Source organism: Triticum urartu, unplaced genomic scaffold, assembly GCF_056163025.1.
Source record: "Triticum urartu cultivar PI428250 unplaced genomic scaffold, HENAU_Tu73 scaffold1284, whole genome shotgun sequence".
Classification (NCBI taxonomy): domain Eukaryota; kingdom Viridiplantae; phylum Streptophyta; class Magnoliopsida; order Poales; family Poaceae; genus Triticum; species Triticum urartu.
The window spans coordinates 1-4873 of NW_028259751.1; the positions used below are offsets into that span (position 1 = coordinate 1).

Here is a 4873-nt window from a genome sequence, read left to right on the forward strand (position 1 = left end):
GACATAGCAAACGATTAATCACAGAACTCATATTATATTCTAATTATAATATAGGTTCTTTATCTTTTTTAAAAATGAAATTAGAAATGATAATGATTATGAAATAAAAAACTCATATCATAATTTTTTTTTTTCATTATTGTGAATCCACTCCAATCGAATATTGAATAATCAAATTCTTCAATTAAAATTCAAAGTTTTCGAGATCTTTAAAAAAGTGGATTAATCGGACGAGGACAAAGAGAGAGTCCCATTCTACATGTCAATACTGACAACAATGAAATTTCTAGTAAAAGGAAAATCCGTCGACTTTATAAGTTGTGAGGGTTCAAGTCCCTCTATCCCCAAATCCTCTTTTATTCCCTAACTATACTATATTATTATTATTTATCCTCTTTTTTTTTTTCTTTTTATCAATGCACTTTTTTTTCTTTTTATCAATGCAATGGGTTTAAGATTCATTAGCTTTCTCATTCTACTCTTTCACAAAGGAATGCGAAGAGAACTCAATGGATCTTATCCTATTCATTGAATAGATTTCTTTTTTATTAGAGTATCGGCAAGAAATCTTGGTTATTCACTCTATTTTTAAGTTTTATTTAAGTAAACCATGCACAATGCATAGGACTACCCCCCCCATTTTCAAATTTAAAATTTGAAATACTTTAATTAATTTTTAGTCCTTTTAATTGACATAGATACAAATACTCTACTAGGATGATGCACAAGAAAAGGTCAGGATAGCTCAGTTGGTAGAGCAGAGGACTGAAAATCCTCGTGTCACCAGTTCAAATCTGGTTCCTGGCAGAGAAAAAAAAAAAAAGATCCACCGAATAGGTATTGATCCAAATACCTCGAGATGGATTGTGATACATATTCATTAATAATATTTATTCATCTAAGTGGATAAATCTATAATATAAATATAGAGGCACTTCTTTTTCTTTTTAAAGAAGTTTTAAAATATATCTTTTCTTTATGATAAAGAAGGGGGTGAGATTCCCCTTTATTTTTTTGCGTTTCTTAATTTTGTATTCCGCTATTCCGACGAATATTTTTTTAGTCTTGCTTATCTTTATCTTATCTTATTTTCCTAGTTGTGCTAAGTAATGTGCGCGGTACAAAGTTCCTGGTAGAGAACTTCTTTGAGTCATCCTATTTTTCTGTTCATATGAAGGAAATTAATATGCGATTTTCAAAATAGGGGAATCCAAATGAAACCCTTTTTTTGCTCAGTCTATCTGGAATGCTTTTGTATAATTAGGAATTAATTATAAATAGGTATTCCGTTTCATCTAGGAAAAGAACCTAAAAATATTCCTTGACTTGAATAAAATCTGGAGTTGTGTTGTATAAGTGAGCATGAATTTCTTATCATTCAATGAGCATCTTGTATTTCATAAAAATTGGGGGTTATATAATCCTTACGTAAGGGCCAGCCTATCCAACTTTCAGGCATTAGGATACGTTTAAGGCGCGGATGATTATCATAAGAGATTCCCACCATATCATAAGATTCGCGTTCTTGAAAATCGGCACTTCTCCAAATCCAGAAGACAGACGGAATTCTAGGATTATCCTTTTGGGCAAAGACTTTTATGCAGACTTCTTCTGGATTATCTATACCATATTGTATTCTCGTAAGATGATACACGCTAGCTAAAGATCCACCGGGTGCTACATCATAAGCACATTGGGAGCGTAAATAATTGTAACCATATACATATAAAATGACAGCAATGGAATCCCAATCCCCTGCTTTTATTTGTAAAGTCTCTATTCCTCGGTGATCAAAGCCCAAAGATCTATGAACCACCTCATGTTTGACTAGCCAATTAGATAACCAACCCTGCTGCATTGTCTTCATCTCTCCCTCTTTGTATAAATATTTCACATTTCGGATGCAAGTTTGAAAGATTGCCCTGCTTTTTATTTTTCTACACAAAAGAGCCCCTCTCCTAATTCACTAATTTGTAGGAAGGTACTGAACTTTTGGATTTGAAAAAAGTTTCAGAAGATATATCTAATGTAGATGGTGATTGATAGAGCAATTCTTGCTCATAAGTTCCTGTATGAGTACTGCGCCTAACATAAAGCTTGTGACTGGTAGTAAAACATCTATTTTTATTTTGAGATAGAGTTTGATCCTCAACTATTTCTCGCGATATCTTCTTACGAAGTTTTGTTAGGGCATCTATAACTGCCTCCGGTTTAGGTGGGCAGCCCGGCAAGTAGACATCCACAGGAATTAACTTATCAACTCCCCGAACAGTACTATAGGAATCCGTACTGAACATTCCCCCTGTAATAGTACAGGCTCCCATAGCAATGACGTATTTTGGTTCAGGCATTTGCTCGTATAATCTCACTAAAGAGGGAGCCATTTTCATTGTTACCGTACCGGCTGTTAAAATTAGGTCTGCTTGCCTAGGACTTGATCTTGGTACCAATCCATAACGATCAAAGTCGAATCGTGAGCCTATTAATGAAGCAAATTCAATGAAACAACAACTGGTACCGTATAGAAGGGGCCATAAACTGGAGAGTCTTGACCAATTCGAAAGATCATTTGGTGTAGTTGAAATAACAGAATTGGAACTTGTTTGGTCAAGTAAGGGAAACTCAATCAAATTCATAACTGTCTCAATAGAATCTTTTCCTTCTTTTTTTTTGTCTAAATATTCAGTTAAGACCATTCCAAGGCTCCTTTTCGCCATGCATAAACTAAACCAACAACTAAGATAAGCACGAAAATCAAAGCTTCGATAAAAACGGATACACCCAATACGTCGAAACTCATTGCCCAAGGGTATAGAAAGACGGTTTCCACATCAAAAACAACAAAAACGAGCGCAAACATATAATAGCGTATTCGGAATTGTACCCAAGCCCCTCCCATGGGTTCTATACCCGATTCATAACTAGAAAGCTTCTCTGGTCCTTCACTAACCGGGGCTAAAAGTCCTGAAATCGAAAATGCCAAAATAGGAATAAGGCTTGCTATTATTAGAAATGTCCAAAAAATATCATATTCGTGAAGCAGAAACATAATGTACTCCCATTAATGTGGAATAGGCGGAACTTAAATTAGTCAATTCAATTCAGCATTGTCAATTTATCCAGAACTTCTCTCTTTTCCTCGGTGAAACAAGAATCTTTTTTGTTCAAACAAAAGCGCTTAGTTTAAGTTTAGCCTTTGTTTCCTCTGTGCTGCATCTTCTTTAAAGATTCATCCAATGGAATCCCAACTCCCTTTCTTTTGGATTTCCATTCTATTTAGATATGGTGTATGTAGATCTAATTCTTATATAAAGAAAACTTTCTCGTTTCACTTTGTCTCGCTTTCTCTAGAATCTCTAGAAAAAAGAATAGCTCTATCCTTTATTTAATATTTAATAATAAAATAATAAGAGACTATTAAATAAAAATGAGAATACTACTAAATTAGAACCTAATTAAGATAGTAGGACTAATCTATGCAGTATAATTAATGAGAAGTAATACTATAAAATAAAAATAAAGAACTCTATTTCAGAACTATGAGACAGAATATTCTGTTTTCTTATTTACTCTTTACTTTATTTTTTCTATTTAAAGTTGATCAATTTACATAATGTATCTATAAACAAAGTAATAAATATACTTAAAACAAAGTAGGAATTCGCAAAATGGATAAAATCATTGCAGTTATTATAGGGAAGTCTAGAGATATCCTATTTGAAGGAGGACGGGATTCAAATCAGGGAAAGGATCCTTTCTTCTATTGATTTGATAGAAATTCGTTTTTCTTTTCCTGTCTGTATGATTTTGATTTTCGATGAATGAGCCTTTGGTAATGCTTTTATCTCTATTCTATGTCGCAGGCGCCTATCCAGTCTATAAACAAATACTAATGAGAAAATGAAAACTATACTAAACTAAAGAAAACATAGGATAGAGATCCTAAAATCTAAAAAAGGGCATATTAGGGCTATACGGATTCGAACCGTAGACCTTCTCGGTAAAACAGATCAAACGGATTATTATCGAAATGATTTGAACTGTTTCAAAGACCCAACATGCATTTTTTTGCATTGGGCTCTTTCATAAACTGATTTAAAGATCAGTTAGTCCACCATAGTTTTTCTTTACGGAAAGATAATGAGATGGCTCCCTGTGCTCTGATTGATTTTTTGTATTATGATCTATCTAGGAGCAATACCAAAGTGTTTCAAAGGAGGATTACCTTGACTTAGGTCTGCCTCCGGTCTAAATTAAATCAACCTAAGTGAAATGGAGTCTCTATCGTTCCACTGCAAGAGTTAACTATGAGACTTCATACACCTTAAAGTTCATAGAACGAAAAGAAGTTTTTTGGAGGCCCTTATCCTCATTACGCCTAGCATTTAGTGGGCTGGATATTTACCTTATCAACTAGCAAATCCATAAGGGTTCTATTTGATTAGGCACCTGAATTGGCACCTGAATCGGACTGAACCGACTGTTTGTCAGGCTACTGTTCTCCTATTCTCTCGAATCTATGAAGTAAGACATTGATTTTGCAATAAGATCGATTATGTTCATTGCATAATAAGCTCCTTTGAAAAGCATTGGCGCACGTGTAAACGAGTTGCTCTACCGAACTGAGCTATAGCCCTTATCAGAGATATCTTAACATATAGATAATTTCTTGTCAAGATGAATATTTTCTAATGCCAGAGGATACCCCTTTGATCTGTATCTGTTTAGTATTTAGTTTAGTATTTAGTATATAACAGACCAATAACAGAGCGGTATTGCTTAGAAAAGGGATTCAATATATAATCGATCGAAGTAATGGGTCTTCCTTTGTGGTGATAAATTGCCTACTTAACTCAGTGGTTAGAGTATTGCT

At 34.0% G+C, this 4873-nt stretch overlaps 1 non-coding gene across 1 annotated transcript; it reads left to right on the forward strand.

Moving 5' to 3' along the window:
* The first annotated feature begins 734 nt into the window (after positions 1-734).
* TRNAF-GAA (transfer RNA phenylalanine (anticodon GAA)) lies at positions 735-807 on the forward strand. Its single transcript has one exon. It is a non-coding gene; the product is annotated as a tRNA-Phe (tRNA).
* Positions 808-4873: the final 4066 nt, after the last annotated feature.